At 32.7% G+C, this 16620-nt stretch overlaps 1 protein-coding gene across 1 annotated transcript in view; it reads right to left on the bottom strand.

Moving 5' to 3' along the window:
* The window catches only part of LOC145247500 (uncharacterized), a 32851-nt gene extending 17103 nt beyond the window's left edge, over positions 1 to 15748 (bottom strand). The window contains exon 1 of the mRNA XM_080109312.1: positions 15413 to 15748. The gene's annotated coding sequence lies outside the window, so the exon portion shown is untranslated. The remainder of the gene's footprint in view (positions 1 to 15412) is intronic.
* Between the last annotated feature and the right edge of the window lie 872 nt (positions 15749 to 16620).

Raw genomic sequence — 16620 nt, 5'->3', positions numbered from 1 at the left:
ATTTATGACAGTCACTAAAAATCTTACGTTCTGGTGGCGATGGAGTCGCTGAAAACGTTTTAATATCGCTTACGTTTTTAAAACATTTCTCATGTAGAAAGTTGTCGAGATGCTTGAAAAAGTGGTAGTTGGTATGTGAGAGGCTTGGAGAGTACGGCAGATAAGGCAGAGGTTCATAGTCCAATTCGTTTAACTTCTGCAGGGTCGGGTTAGCAACATGCGTCGGGCGTTATCGTCAAGGAGAATTAGGTATTTTCTGTTAATTAATGGTGGGTGTTCTTGGCGAAGTTTCAGATGCATTTCATCCAATTGTTGATAATATTTGGTTTCGCCTGCATTAAGAAAAAAACTGTAATGGACGAGATCGGTCGCACAAACAGTCAGCATTACATTCTTTTGATGCATCTCTGGCTTCACAAAGTGTTGTGGAACTTCATTGATCTTTAGCCACTGACCTGAGTGTTGCCGGTTGTCGTAAAAAACCCACTTTTTATCGCAAGTCACAACCCGGTCGAGAAATGGGTCGTTCTTGTTGCATTTTTTTTTAAAAAGGGAAGATGACACTTTTGGTTGTTACTCAATCCGTGAGGCACCCATTTATTAAGTTTCTTTTTGTCTTTCCAATCTCTCAAATGGTTGGAAATCGTCGTATACATTATGTCTAATTCAGAAACAAGTTCTCGAACAGTTGTGTGTAGATTGGCTTCGACTAAATCTCTTAATTGATCGTCGTGAACATTCGAAGGCCGACCACTACATTCATCATCTTCAAGGTGGGTGGAGAACATAGAAGGTTATGGCTTTCTCTTTCTTTTCCATCGCTTTAAGAGCCATCTCTTTTTTATTTATAGTAAGGTAGTAGTAGTAGTAGTAGTAGTAGTAGAAAACAACAACAACAACAACAACAACAACAACAACAACAACAACAACAACAACAACTAGCGGGACCTGTGGAAATTCCACAGCGGACTCTTTCATGAATAAAATATTGATTTTGGCATCCTGTAAATATTCAGCGTAAAATGCAGACGTTCTGATATTATTGTTTGTTAAAACTGCAAAAGTATTGTCTAAGCTAGCAGGATCGCCTGGAGTAGCCCGGAGTAGACCGGTCATAAAATACGCTAAAATATGGTATTTTAATTCTTGCAGGTTTCGTATATATTATTATAGAGTCAATTTTCGATCGATTCTTATATATTATAAAGTTTTGATTTAAAAAAAAAAATAAATATCCATATGACTTGGGTGCATCAGCTTGAATTGAAACCGAAACTAAAACTTATAAAGAATATATATATATATAAAGCTGAACGTCTGTGTGTGTGTCTGGTCACGAATATTGGTTGACTATTATAGAAAACTAATCACATATAATGATAGAAGATGTATCGAGACACAGGAATGGGTATGTTTGATCTGGCATAATGATGATTCATTAAAATTGTGGGGTCTGCGTTCGCGCCTGGTCCACAAAGTATGGAAATAAAAAATTTATAAAAAAAAAACCGCTTACAAGTGTTTTTGATATAGATGTACATAAGAATACTTTGATAAGTATGTTTTAACTTAAATAGGGATGATATAATAAAATTGTGGGGTCTGCGTTCGCGCCTGGCCTCCATAGAATGGAAATAGGCACAAACTTTAATAAAGACTTTTCATATCTATCTGCGTAAGTATACTTTGATAATTATGTTTCAGTTTGAAGAAATATGGTATAATATAATTATGAGGTGTTCGTTCGCGCCTGACCTCCATAGAATGAAAATATGTCACAAAGTTTAACAAGTTTTTTTTTTAATATAGATCCACAGAATATTGTGATAAGTGTTTCAGTGTGAACAGGTATGGCATAATAAATTATGGGGTTCATCTATTTTATTTTTACTTTCATGATATTTTGCTTTGGTTTTGATACCCCCAAATTCGAAGCTATCTCTTTACAACCCTTCCTTTTCATAACCTTTCATACTTTCATAACTCAGAGTTCAATTTCTGTAGGCTGTTTTTGAATCCAGTCAACGACGGGTACTTTATATATATATATATATATATATATATATATATATATATGCATAATTTGAGTTCCTTTAAGTATAATCGAAACCGAAACCAAAACTTATGAAGAATTCTTGTTAAGATTATTACAAGAAATGGAAATTCGTGACAATTAAACGACAGTCACTCGGAAGAAAAAAGATGTAAGCGTGAGACACAAAGTAAGACACGCTATCGTATTAATAATAGATTTATAATAATAATAATAATAATAATAATAATAATAATAATAATAATAAAAACCTATTACAATGACGTCATGTTTTGTTGCTTTATTTATTTATTTTTATTTTTGTTTAAAACACGGTAAAGTTGCATATAGCGTAAACCCTAACTCATCGCCCGCTACATGAGTTGGCGGTTGTATTAAGACAGAGGTTCGAAGAAAAAAAAAATCACAAATACGAGGCGCCTTCAATAAAGTATCAGACATTTTTTTGTATAGGCATTTAAAATTGTCATAGACGTTTGAAAATTCAGTAAGTTATTGCTATACATATTATGAGATGACTGACCAATTTTTATGATTTCAGGTCCAAATGAACAGCTACAGCAGGAATTAGAATATACTCTAGTAAAGCCTGATTGTCACAGTTGGTGAATTTAAAAAATGCAATTTGCGCGTGAAGACAATATAGAAGGACGATATGCAATAAAATTTTGTTTTAAACTTGAAAAAAAAAAAAAAAAAGATACCACAGAAACGTATGGAATGCTTCAAACTGCTTTTGAACCATCTTGCATGAATCGAGCATCAGTTTTTTGAGTGGTATAAGAGATTCAAGGAAGGCAGGGAGTCTGTGAAGGATGATGAAAGGTGTGGGAGGAGTAAGGAAGTCAAAATGCGAGACTTGATTGGCCAAATAAAGAATTTCATAGATAAGGATTGTCGTGTGTCTATAGAGACAATAAGTGTTCAGTTTGATGTCAGTGTGGGAACTGTGAACAATTGCTCGTGAGGAATTGAAGATGCAGAAGATTTGTACGATGTTTTTTTCCAAGGATGCTCAGTGAAGATCAAACAGAAAAACGTTATCATAGGCATCAAGACAGTCTCTCTACCTCCTTACAGGCCAGACCGACAATAAACGCGATGTCATCCTACATCTCGCGGCTAATCTCATCACATTATCCCTTTATAAACATGGTCCCCAACGCAGTAGCATCTTAAGATTAAACAAAAATTGCGAAGTTACTTCTGTAGTCAACTAAACGTAGGCCACTCAGACTTAGGGTTAATAGTAGGATAAGTACATTTTTGACTATTTGTTTGGCATGGTTTTAATAAAAGTCACGCGACCATTTTAGTCGCTATCTTAGTTTTGACATGGTTTTTAATCATGTCAAAACGTACTTTATCTCCTTTTGATGGACTGAGTGTTGCTATTTGTTCTGATGAGTTAAGGGCAAAATAGATTCACTGAGTGATATAATAATTAAGTGATTAATCTTGCGCTACGAAACAGATACTGTCAAGAATTGTAAGTGTCAACTGAATTAAAGGAATAAATTGTAAGATGGTTAACATCATGAACATTGGAATATAGACTTTAGCCATTCGTTTATTATATTGCTCTGTAATCACATTGAGCTTCTTAAATAAGAATTGGTATATATTATAAGGAAAAAAATTATTTATATATTATAAGGAAATATATTTCCACTGTATATACACACACACACACACACACACACACACACATATATATATATATATATATATATATATATATATATATATATATATATATATATCTCAAGCATCCCGGCATTGCCGGGTCGTAAAATACACACACACACACACACACACACACACACACACACACACACACACACACACACACGCACGCACGCACGCACGCGCTCGCGCGCGGCGCGTGTGTGTATCAGGGCGCCCAGCATTGCCCGGCCGTAAAATACGCTTAAATATGATACTTTGATTAAAGCACGTTTCGTATTTATTACCATATTATATTGGGACCCAATATATAATAATTAAAAAAAAAAAAAACTCATGCGCCACCACCGAGAATCGAAACCAAAACGTTTAGCTTACGATTTACTTTTTCCGTTTACGTTAATGCCTGAGCTAAGGAAATATATTTGCTGCAAGGCTAAAAATTAAAACATGAACCAATACCTATTACGTTACGCATGCATATTCGTAATGATTTAACAATAATGGTTCTGTTGCCGGGTTCGAATCTATCGAGACACCCTGCACTGATGATTCCCTGATTCCCGAAAGGATGAAACACTAATGTCTGTAGGTATTTAATAATTATTGCAGTAAATAATATATATATATATATATATATATATATATATATATATATATATATATATATATATATATATATATATATATATATATCGTTTTGCTTTTATTCACCTCAGACAAAACATGAACTCCTGAGGCATAAGTGGCCATTGTGATTAGGGGCAATCTAAGTAGGGAATTGGGCAGCAACATGTTTGTACACATTAAATGCAAATTCCTGCATGTTAATACAGTCGAGTAAAAAGTAAACATTCCAAATTACTCGGCCCGAAGAAAGAAGCTGTCCGAGAAGGAAGTTTTACGATATCTAGGAACCTCTAGATTGAAGGGGTGGGATTTTGTTGCGAGTCGGAGGTATTTTCGTTGAGGATGTACAAGTGCAGCAAGTCAGTTTGAGAAACGGAGAAACAAGAGGAATACAAAACTGAGGCGATGTGGCAGGCGCTGGGGAGTGGCAAGCAGTGCGACTGGTATATATATATATATATATATATATATATATATATATATATATATATATATATATATATATATGGGAGTGGGTGGTTAAACGTGAAATTTGTACTTTTATAATATTTTCAGGTCGGTGAACACGGCAGTACTTGTTTATATATGTATTTTTTCTTTCCTGTTTCAGAAAATATTTCATATTTGGAAATTGAAATGCGTCCTTCACGTTGGGGCGTCCTTGACGCCTGAGAAATTCGGTAATTAATTCTTTCAAGTAAACTGCTGGCATCTAGCTCTGTTCTCGAGAAGCTGAAGGATTGGCCACAACGAAAATAGAGAAACACAAAAGGATAAAAGAAGAGGAGGTCGTAAGACAAAAAGAAACTATGACTGGAACGTGTATCACACGAAAAAAAAAAAAATCTCTGCCTTTTCAAAAGTGTTCTATTTGTTCTCATAAATACCGTATATTTTCCGACGTAGTGGACGCCGTTTAAGTTTACGTCATCTCTTTTTTTTTGGCGAGGGTGTGCGTGTGTGTGGGGGGGCAGGGGAGATTATTTGTTGTTGTAAGTCTTGTTTTACGACATACCAACCTTTTTTTTTTTTAACAACTTTATTATTCCTGATATTCATAAATGACTTTCATCGGGACAAGATCAAAGTGTAGTATCTGTTCTTCAGATGCTGCACTTCAATTTCTTGTTCTCTGTCAGTGGAGGAGAAACCCTTCACGACTGAGGCAATTTTTATTTTTGTTTCTTTTCTCCACGTTAAAAAACGACCCTGGTGTCTAACTCTGTCCTGTGGGGAGGCATTGTAAATAGGGACTTCCCTGATAAATTTTTTTCGGAGATGGGTATATTTGCCGATGACACCATTCTCTATAACAGGCATGAGGGGAAAACAAATGAACACATATCTAAGGAAATAGCAGAAACATAGAGGATGACCTCCAATCTGTAGTGGAATGGGGACAAAAATGGATGGTCACATTTAATGCTGCCAAAACTAAGCTTGTTTCCTTCAATAACTACAAGAAACCTTCTCTACCAACAATAGCAATGGCCAAGAACACATTGCCTGAAAGTACTTCTTTTAAACTCCTCGGCCTAACATTTACAGGGAACATGAACTGGAATATATACATTGAGAGCACTGCCAAGGCTGCTGCAAAGAAGGTGGGCTCTCTCTACCGTGCTAGAAAATTACTTACGCCTGAAAGCATCCTGTACCTCTATAAGGCCACCATTCGCCCATGTATGGAGTACTGTTATCACATTTGTGCTGGTGCATCTGCCGCTTCTCCCACTCCTGGACAGGGTTCAAAAGAGAGTCACCAACCTGATAGGTCCTGAACTGTCATCTAGGGTTCAGCTTCTGTCCCATCGATGAAATGTTCATCCCTCTGCTTGTTCTACAAATACTTTAATGGTGAATGCTCTGACGAACTGCAAGCACTTGTACCTCCTCGACGTGACTACCCCCGACAAACCCGACAAGCAACTAAGTCCCACCCCTTTACAGTAGAGATCCATAGGTGTAAGAACGCCTTTTACTCCAATAGTTTCTTCCCCAGAACTGCAAGTCTTTGGAACTCCCTTCCGGGATTCTGCTTTCCCAACTGTACTGATATGCAGAAGTTCAAGTGTAATATGAACAAATATCTTTCTACTCATCCCTTTTCATAATGCCCCCGCAAATTATGTCCCCGATAGTAGCCCCCTACTAAAAAGTGGCACTGTGCCTTGTTTGGGGTGAAAATTGAATAATAATAAAAAAAACAAACTAAAAAAACAAACAAACAAACAAACAAACAAAAACAACAGCACTAAATATAAGTCCAAGGGCAGATGAGTTTCATTAAAATTTAAGACAAAAAGTTATGTTATAAACCGACACACACACACACACACACACACACACACACACACACACACACACACACACACACACACACACACACACACACATTTATTTCTTTATTATTTAAAAAAAAAAAAAACAGTAATCTACGTACACGCGTGTTTCGGAATCCTACCCCTCTTCAGCGTAAATAAATAAATGAATACGTCTAAATAAAAAGAGGGCGACTTTCTAAGAAAACACCGGATCTCCAAGGTGGAGACGATAACCTTAATATCGTTAAAAAAAAAAATCAACAACAAAACTACGTATGTATATATATATATATATGTGTGTGTGTGTGTGTGTGTGTGTGTGTGTTTCCAATACAAGAGCAACATACTTATTTTAAAATTATGCAAAAGTTCAGAAAAATGCTGCCTAAATGCACACACAGTATGTATATATATATATATATATATATATATATATATATATATAGATAGATAGATAGATAGAGAGAGAGAGACAGATAGATAGATAGATAGATAGATAGATACACTAGCAGAAGTACCCGTCGTTGACTGGGTTCAAAAACAGCCTACAGAAAATGGACTGTGATTGATGAAAGTATGATAGGTTATGAAAAGGAGGGGGGTTGTAAAGAGATAGGTTTTGATACTCAAAAATTTTACCCCAAGCAAAATATGATGAAAGTAAAGATAATTTTCGCGAAAATATATTTTTTATATCAACTTCGTTTCCATTCGTAGGCAAGAGTGAGCAACAAAATGATGTTTCCTTACAAAGAGAAAATGTTATATATATAATAATATAAATATACAAGAAATAAATGTTATATATATAATAATATAAATATACAACAAATAAATGTTATATATATAATAATATAAATATACAAGAAAAAAATGTTATATATATAATAATATAAATATACAAGAAATAAATGTTATATATATAATAATATAAATATACAAGAAATAAATGTTATATATATAATAATATAAATATACAACAAATAAATGTTATATATATAATAATATAAATATACAACAAATAAATGTTATATATATAATAATATAAATATACAACAAATAAATGTTATATATATAATAATATAAATATACAACAAATAAATGTTATATATATAATAATATAAATATACAACAAATAAATGTTATATATATAATAATATAAATATACAACAAATAAATGTTATATATATATATATATAATATAAATATACAAGAAATAACTGTTATCATAGTCAATAAAAGTTACTTTTATGGTAGAAAAGTTCATTGGTTTGTATTTTTAAGTAGTTTGTAAAAAAATCTTTTTTTTCATTCACGAACCGGTATATAAAAAAAAATCAAAATGGCAGCGACTTTGGAATGGAGAGCCCCGTTTTCAATTTGAAAGAAATGCACCTGAGCATTCTGTGTTAACAATTTAAGAGAGTTACGTCAACGTAAGGAATATTTATAAACAAATTTAATGTTTTCCATTATTTTGTGCTTGAGGAATATTCGATTATGGCATGTGTAGTTTATATAAAAATTCATTTAAGTAGTTATCGCCTCAAATTTCGTTTAATTTCGGTTCGCTGAAATTATTTCAAGTAAAGAGCATTAAAAACTATTTCAAAACAAAAAAAAAAACATGAACTGAACTTTTATTGACCATGGTAACATTTATTTCTTGTATATTTATTTTTTCGGGTAGGCGTTTGTTGGCTTTTCTGCTAAACATTCTTACTAAATAATATCGACGAAATATCGAAAAACAAAGAAACAAAAACAGTTTTGAAAAATAATGAAGCTTTATTTACTTTAGTAAAATAATCCGAAACAGCAAAATGGGATATTAAAAAATAAACACGTAATTACTTTAGTTTTTAAAGCAAAGAATCGATATAAATATGAATAAGAAGAAAATGGCGTCCTTTTCAAGCAGAACAGCTACGTTTCAGTTTTACAGCATTGAACGTTGTAGTATTGCGCCGTCGGATTCAGGGTTGTACTATTGTAATGTAAAGAACACGCAGAAAGGGTTCTAATCAACTGAATTCGTTCTAGTACACGGACAAAAAAGCTTAAACAGATATATATAAAAAATAAAAAGGCTATGTAAATGTTTTTAAAAAGACACGTAATCACGCGAGCAGGATTTTTTCCTTCTTTTGACACGATAACAAGTAACGTTCTTATTTTTTATTATTTATCTATTTTCGAAAGAGTGCCATGTGCAAGTGGAGAAGAAAAAAAAAACAGAGTTATGCAAAATTTGTGTCGAGAATTGTCTAAAATTCCGACTTTTTTTTGGCTTTCACTTTAATAAGAACGTGAATTTATGAGGTGAATTTATACGACACAATATGATTCAACTAAAAAATAAATAAATAAAAGTTAACGTGAAATAAGAGTAAAGTTAAGGTGTTATTGTGGATCCTCATCCCTTTTAAAAAACTTTGTTAAACTTTGTGACATATTTACATTCTATGGAGGTCAGGCGCGAACGAACACCCAATAATTTTATTATACCATATTTCTTCAAACTGGAACATAATTATCAAAGTGTACTTACGCAGATAGATATGAAAAGTCTTTGTTAAAGTTTGTGCCATATTTCCATGGAGTACAGGCGCGAACGCAGACCCCACAATTTTATTATACCATCCCTATTTAAGTTAAAACATACTTATCAAAGTATTCTTATGTACATCTATATCAAAAACCCTTGTAAATTTTTTTTTCATTTTTTATTTCCATACTTTGGGGGCCAGACGCGAACGCTGACCCCACATTTTTTATGAACCACCGTTCTGCCAGATCGAACATACCCATTCCTGATCCTCGATACATCTTCTATAATAACATTATATGTAATCAGTTTTTTAAAATAGTCAACCATATAGGAGCCTATTCGTGACCACACACACACACACACACACACACACACACACACACACACACACACACACACACACACAGACGTTCGGCTTTATATTATATATATATATATATAGGGTGGAACGCTAAAATTGTCGCCCCAGAAAAGATGACATAATTCCATTTCCGTTTGATGAAAACCGGTTTTCTTTTTTTTTTTTTTGGCTGCAGACCATCTACTAGTTCGCCAGTTGTGTACAAAACCCAAAAGCGATAGGAGCCTTCTATCATTTCTGAAAGTGACCCAATGTTCACCGAGCTAGATCAGAGATGCGCCGCTGTAAAACTAATGCTCTCTATCGATCCAAATTATGACATTACCATTGCCAGCAGTCTCAAAATGCATCGTTGGATTGCCATTAAAATATCATATTTAAGCGTATTTTATGACCGGGCAAAGCCACCCCCTCCTTCTGCTAGGTATATATATATATATATATATATATGTGTGTGTGTGTGTGTATCTGCAACGCGCGCCACAGTTTTACCCCCACTATACGTACTACGATGTAACTGCAATTTAATATTATCATCCTAACTTTTTTACCATTTAAAAGATAAAACTTCAAATAAACTGCTAATATAAAAAAAAATTACAGCATACAAAAAAAAAAAAATGAAACTGCAAGACAAAGATCGTGTTTACATTATCGACGCTTTAAAAACTGCTCCACTATATTGCCAGAAAAGAAAGTTTGTTCAGTAGATTAATAACGATAAAAAAATTCCATTACGCAAATTACGCGCTAGAAGAAAGTACGTTAAATGGAGCTCAATCGACCGTCATGTGAAGCGTTTAACCAAACAAATTAGCGAATTCTATCATCGTTCACTTGTATTTTTCTTGAACTTGTTCTATGAGAGAGAGAAAGGGAGGGAGAGAGAGAGAGAGAGAGAGAGAGAGAGAGGGAGAGAGGGATTAACGCAAATTGAGTTTTGCTAACACAGGAAAGTTCGAATCTTAACGAAGAGGTAATTATTTTCTGAAGACCGAAAACATTAGACCAAATTAGCAAAACTTAAATTTAGCTAATTGTCTTCGAAAACTTTCAATTAATAATTAACTAGCGTGACCTGTTGAAATTCCACAGTGGACTCCTTCTGTAGATGTTCAGTGTAAATAGAGATGCTCTGATATTGTAGCCTTTTTTGTTAAAACTGCAAGTATTTATCTAAGCTAGCACGAACGCCCGGCAAAGCCGGTCATAAAATACGCTTAAATATGATATTTTAATTCTTGCAGATTTCGTATATATTATTATAGAGTTAATGCTCTATCGATTTTTATATATTATAAAGTTACAATTTTACAAATAAAAAAAATATCCATATGACTTGGGTGCATTAGCTTGAATCGAAACCGAAATAAAAACTTATGAAATATATATATATATATATATATATATATATATATATATATATATATATATATATATATATATATATATTGAGTTCCTTCAGTCATAATCAAAACCGAAACCAAAACTTATGAAGATTTCTTGAAGTTATTTATAAAAAAAATAGACTACTGGAGTGCCATCAGTTATAATCGAAACCGAAACCAAAACTTATGAAGAATTCTTGATAAAAAATGTATTAAAAAAATAGATGACTTAAGTGCTATCAGCTACAATCGAAACTGACACCAAAACCTATGAAGAATTCTTGATAAAATTATTTATGACAATACACAAACCCAAGATTGCATTGCTTTGTATCTAGCTATGTTTATATGTATATTTACTTAGTTAAAAAAAGAATGCAAAATACTGTTAAAACCTATGTCACGGTAAAATATATTAAGCGAGTTTCTCACAGAATTTTGTATAGTTTTTTATTTTTAACTAATTTTCCCAAACTCACCGTGTTCAGCAGACAGACCGGCATTATTTTAAATTTTCCAATACATCGGTAAAGACTAGGGTTTTCGAGCTGAATAAACATGTTAAATTAAAAAAAAACACTAAAAAATTATCCAGTTAGGTAGAAAAGTAACTTAGCTTGCCTTTGATAACATTTATTTGTACCATATTTGTTTTTTGACAACTTTTTCGAATCTATTTTCCAACACATCAGAGTGGCTGAATGATGAGTCGTAGACGACGAAACACGTGTCAAGGGATAATTAGATTTAAAAAATAATACACATGCCGCTCCCCATTTGGGGGTACTAAAATTGATTAAAGGAAAAAATATTCCCAACTCGTATTTAGGTAAAAATGCATTTTCATATAAATAATTGAATTCGTTCAAAAAGTATCGCAAAACAAAAACGAATAGCATCTGTCTGTCTGTCTGTCTGTCTGCCTGTCTGCTCTCTCTCTCTCTCTCTCTCTCTCTCTCTCTCTCTCTCTCTATATATATATATATATATATATGTATATATGTATGCATATATACATATATATGTATATATATGTATATATAAATGTGTATATATATATATACGTATATATAAATGTATATGTATATATATGTATGTATATATATGTATATACATATATGTATGTTTATATATATATATATATATATATATATATATATATATATATATATATCTAGCCGTACTGATGAGCTGTGATACAGCGAAGCAGTACTGTATTTGGATGACTATAATGCATCTTATTTTGAGTAGAACATGTTGGGAACCGAGACACTTATATACGGCACAATCACGTTGCCACGCCGGTTCGGAAGTTAAGTCTGGTCAGTACCAGAAGCGCGACTATTTTGGAAATCTAGGCGCTGTATGAACCGCGCCGGGTCGTAGAAATTTCCAGGTTGGTATATGGGGGCGTATTAATTCAAATCGTTAAGACATACATCTAGGAGAAGGAAACTCTGATGTAAAAACCTGCGGTCTTCTGTATTCTCTGTCCTGTGGCAGTCATTTGCACCGACAAAGGTAAGCAGTAATACCAACAAGCGTGGTTGGTTTTACACAAGGCCTTCACCACTATAAACAAATCATCTCTGTGGATTTCCGAACAATTTAATTGTGGCAGAAGCTCATCCGTCGAAATCGACGGAAGAATCCATTATCATTTTGTGTATATATATATATATATATATATATATATATATATATATATATATATATATATATATATATATATATATATATATATATATATATATATATAATTTAAAGGAGATTAGAACAATAGTCTAAAGAGCTAAGTGTATTTTAATGTAACAGTGAAATTACTAGTTTAATTAAAATACAGGAAATAGAAAGTGCTCGTTGTAATTTAGATATATAATAAGCTCGATAGTTAAATGTCCTAGAGCTAATTCAATATTAAGTAATGTGATTTTATTTTTTTTTAATTTTTAAATTATAAATCACATTACTTAATATATATATATATATATATATATATATATATATATATATATATATATATATATATATATATATATATATATATATATATATATATATACTAGCAGGCCACCTGGCATAATATTCTTAAATATAATATTTTGATCAATGCAGATTTCGTATTTATTATTATATTATATTAGACCTCATATATAGTACTGATTTAAAATGTTAAAAAAAAAAAAAAAAATGAACTCGTGCGCCACCACCGAGAATTACAGCCAAAACGTTTAGCTTACAATTTACTTTTCCGTTTGACGTCATCCCTGAGCCATGAAGAATGTTTACTGCAAGGCTAAAAATTAAAACATGAACCTTACGTCACGCACGTATATTTGTAATGCCGTCGTTCCACTTTCACCTGTCAAATCCATTCTTATAAATTTTCACAGTTTTGCATTCAAATATAAAGTTTCGTATAGGTTCGAATACCCTATATAATAAGTTTCATGCCTGTAGGCCAAAAACTGACAGAAGAGTTTGGTAGGCAGCATTTTTTTAAACAAATATATATACACATACATAAAATATATCGAAAAAGGTTTGTGTTTACTATAAAACGTTTACGCAAATATTACGCAAGTATAAATCATGTAGAATATCTGCATGAATATAATTACACATAATAGTTAACTAAAGATGATCATCCCATAAGAAAACTGAAAACTCTAATAGGGAATGAATTAAAATGAATGTTTTTTTTTTTTTTTTTTTACATAGACGTCACCTCTTATCAAGGCCGATAGGCCACTCAAGGATAAGGGTTAAAGAGTGTAGAGTAGTCAAAAGGACAATATAGTAATCAATAGTAATGGAAGTTCGGTAAATTTGTTAACCTAAGTGGAACGGCTCATCAGAAACTTGTTCACGTTGGACTTGAAGACAACCATATTATAGACAGCTGGAAAGCAGGAAAACGGAAGACAATTCCACAGGCGTGCAGTTCTAAGAAAGAAGCTTTGATCATGAAATCTATGTTTAGGTTTAGGTACAGATAAAGAGTGGGGAAAATTATTGATAATGTTTTCAGCTAGTCTAGTGTTTCTTGTGAAAGTTTGGCGAGGGGGGACCATAGATTGAAGCTCAGTCGAACACTTTCCATGAAAATGTTTAAAAGAATATGCAAATTAGCTCGATCTTTTGCAGATGAATGCAATTCCACGACTCATATATAACAAAGTTGTGTTTTCTTTTTAAATAAATAGAAAACATTTTTTACTATGAATATCGACTTCAAGTCCAATGTAAACAAGTTCTTAATGAGCCGTTCCCCTTAAGTAATTACATTTACTAAATTTATACTGCTAGTGATTACTATGATATTGTCCCTAACCTAAACTACTGTACACTGTTTAACCCTTATTCTCGAGTGGCATCTGAGCCTTGATAAGAGGCGATTCTTTTGTTAAAAAATATCAATACAAAAAACAAAAACAAAATTATATATGTAGTTTTTAAAATATGATTGTTTTTAAAATATAATTATCCACTGACACGTGTTTCGTCGTCCACGACTCATCAGAGTGGCTGAATCTAGCGAGTCAGTGGATAATTATATTTTAAAAACTATATGCCGCTCCCCATATGGGGGTACCAAATAGGTTAAAGGGACAATTATTCCCAACTCGCATTTAGGTAAAAATGCTCTTTCGTAAATAATTGAATTCATTCAAAGCATATCGCAAAAACAAAAAACAAATAACACACCCACACACCCACCCACACATATGTATATACATAAGATACGTATTAGATACGTTTGAAGCCAAAACAACGCATTGTTATAAAATAAAGAGACATTTATTTTGTTTGAAATTTATATTAACATAAATTTCAACCGTACGTATCTTATTTAATTCAAATTCAACCAGCGCTTTTAAGGAACAAAATCTTAACACACACACATGCATATATAGACATACATATATATACACACACATATATATACGCATATATATACATACACACACATATAATGTATATATGTATATTTATATATATATATACATATATACATTATGAATATATATATATTCATAATGTATATATATATATATATATATATATATATATATATATATATATATATATATATATATATATATATATATATATATATATATATATATATAGACAGCTCATTTGTCATTCTCTATTTTTGATATTGGCTTTTAAGATTTCTTTTTACAAGGGAGTCGCCACTTATCCTTCCTCACGTAATATATATATATATATATATATCAATGACGTAAGGAAGGATAAAAGAAATTAAAAATTCTTTCTCTGCCGCGTTTCAAATTTCTAACCACTTGTCCACACAAACACACCTTCCAATCTTAGGCCGCACGTCTCCTCTCTTGACGCACTATAAGCGAGAAACACGAGTTAGTTAAATAGCAAAAATGTAGCGCTTCTTACCTCAACAGAAAGGTGTAGGAACTTCTCTTTTCCTCCCGATTTTCCTGAGTGTGCATACATATACGTGTTTTTTGTTTTGTTTTTTGTTTTTTAACCCATAACCTTGTTAGTCATTTCCCCCAGGTTAGGCCGATGTTTTTTTTTATTCACTTTTATTTCTTTTTTTTTTCTTTTTTTTTTTTTTATGAATATTTTGTTAAAAGTCAAAGTTGGACATGCTTTGTGTGTATGTGTGTGTGCGTGTTTTTTTGTGTGTGTGTATGCGTGTGTGTATGTGTGTGTTTTCTTCCGTTGTTAGCTACGATCGTGCGCAGAGGGGGTAGACTAACAGAGTGTGGGAGACGAAGTCAGCAAACACATTTTATATTAAACACACACACACACACACACACATACACACACACACACACACACACACACACACACACACACACGCACGCAGGTACAAACACACACACACACACACACACAACCGTCTCACGTCGCACCCATCCTCAACAAAGAAGGAGGGGGGTGGAAGTTTGCAGGCAAATATCTAAATTAAGATCAAAATAAAAATTACAATAATAAAAACAACAACAGCAACAACAACAAAAAACAAAACAAAAACAAAAAGCAACAACAACAAAAAACAAAACAAAAACAAACGCATAACTTTATTTACCCTCTTTATCCGGTGTTTCCCGGTATGGAGGCGTATTGTTGGGTGGAGAGGAAGGGAACGGGTTAAAATATATATTAAAAATCCCACCCTTTTATATGACACACAGCTTTCCTTCTTCTAAATCCTGTTAACAGCTTCCAGGACGTGGACCACTGGACCAGAGGTTGGATTTTCGGAAACGTAAACAGATCCGGTTCGATCGTTAAACAGACGGAACCGCGTTTCGCAGATGCGCAGAGCAAATCATCAATCAATCTCCGTCACAAAGTAAATAAAGAGAATCACTGCTTTGGATTTAATGTGTTTGATGTAAAAAAACGTAGACAGCTCATTTATCATTCTCTATTTTTGATATTGGATTTTAAGATTTCTTTTTACAAGGGAGTCGCCATTTTATTAAGGCCCGAATGCGACTCGAAGATAAAAGTTAATAAATGTAAGTTACAACACTGTAATTGATACAGAAGAGGACCGAATAACGTAAGGATAGACAAAAGGAAGACAATAGATTGAATAAAATCTACATGGGGTATTTATAACCGAG

The sequence above is a fragment of the Euprymna scolopes genome, chromosome 25 (genome assembly GCF_053919585.1).
Source record: "Euprymna scolopes isolate OS-2025 chromosome 25, ASM5391958v1, whole genome shotgun sequence".
NCBI lineage: Eukaryota > Metazoa > Mollusca > Cephalopoda > Sepiida > Sepiolidae > Euprymna > Euprymna scolopes.
This window is presented reverse-complemented; position numbering and strand designations above follow the sequence as displayed.